This window comes from Meleagris gallopavo, chromosome Z (assembly GCF_000146605.3).
Source record: "Meleagris gallopavo isolate NT-WF06-2002-E0010 breed Aviagen turkey brand Nicholas breeding stock chromosome Z, Turkey_5.1, whole genome shotgun sequence".
Classification (NCBI taxonomy): domain Eukaryota; kingdom Metazoa; phylum Chordata; class Aves; order Galliformes; family Phasianidae; genus Meleagris; species Meleagris gallopavo.
The window spans coordinates 11,147,756-11,149,378 of record NC_015041.2 but is presented as its reverse complement, the minus strand read 5'-3'; positions in this window follow the sequence as shown (position 1 = coordinate 11,149,378).

The following is a 1,623-nucleotide window of genomic DNA, read 5'->3' as shown; positions in this document are numbered from 1 at the left end:
GCTTTTTTTTTTTTCCATTTGAAGAAAAGAGAGCAAAAATTGCTTCTTAAGTAATGAAAGAATAAAAAGGGAAAGATCTCTGTGAAGAATAGCTGGGAGTATCATTTAAGGTCTATCTGGGAAAGCAAAAAAAAGATTTATTTTTATATTAGGTTGATGCATGAAGTGACAATTTCTGTGTAACAAAGATGATGACTGCTGAGATTTTTCTAATGAACTGTAAATTTGTACCACAGTTGCCATGCCATAATGATCGCATTGACAGGCCGGAAGTTGGCAGGAAGGGGAAGAGTATGTAATGAACAAAAACATAGTTTTGGGCACTCTAAAACTGTCTCCAAAAGCAACAGAAAATATAGGCTTTCCCTGAAGTGTAATTATGTTCTCATTTGTGTACTGAAATTCAACATAGCTTTTGGAAGAACATCTGACAACTGTTTTATGTTGTTTACTTAAAAGATGATAAATATCCAGACAGTGAATTCCAAATAAATCAAGCATTATGCTAATATACAGAATCATATATATATATGATATGAATATTCTTACAGTTATTATTTAAATATTATTATTATGGTTGTTATTGTTGTTATTATTATTATTAATTAAGTAGCATTTCATAAGGAATCAGTCATTCCCAATTACATCATTTACACACTGCCTGCAGCTTTTGTTTTTCAGAATTACATTATTCACTTCCCCAGAAAGCGAGAGAAGAAAACATAGTATACTACAGTACCACCTTGTGTTGAGATGAAAGGGGTGCAGCCTGTATTTCACTGTGGAAGAGCACGACTGCCCAACAGTCATCCTTTGTAGCAAGGAGAAATAAGCTTTACAGGCATTTTTAGAAGCAGGGTTTTTTTATTTTTTTTAAATTATTTCTATTCTAATAAATTATTGAAGGTTTTCATGAGACATGTATAAAAATTTAGTAGTGATGCTGGCAACTTGCATACTTGAAACCCATTTTCCACGCTCAGCTAGGTACAGGGACATGTATCAGACATAAATATTGTGACCCTTGGAAAGACTGAAAACTTTACATATAGAATATGATAGAACATGATAGAAACAAACAAAACAAACAAACAAACAAAATGCAATATGGAATCTCCAAAGAAGCAATTCTATAATTTTCTGCTGAACATTGGTATATAGGTATAGAGAACTACATCCCACGTGGTCACTTTTAGGGGTTTGAGATGGTTCAGATTTCTTCTCCTCCAGAGAATTCTATTACTTCTCCAGGTCACTCCCTGAGAGAAGAGACAAAGATGGGAGTAGCTGTATATTCCTTATACATGGATTTTGTGTGTTCTTGATACCAATGTTTGCATCAGCAAAGAAAATAATATGAGTTCTGGGAAAAAAAAATAAATCAATCAAGGCTAAAAGTAGCTGTTGATATGTCCTTTTCGAACCTACATGAATCACCTTATGTTTATAAATATTTAGCAGATTTTTTTCTACTTTTTTTTCAAACTTTATTCAAGTGCTTTCACTGAATTCAGTTTTAGGTTAATTTATTTCCAATCACATGTGTTCTTAGATATTAAAATTGAGATAATTTAAATCTAATTTTTATAGGCTGGCTGTCCAGGAGTTTGGGGGGAAATAAAT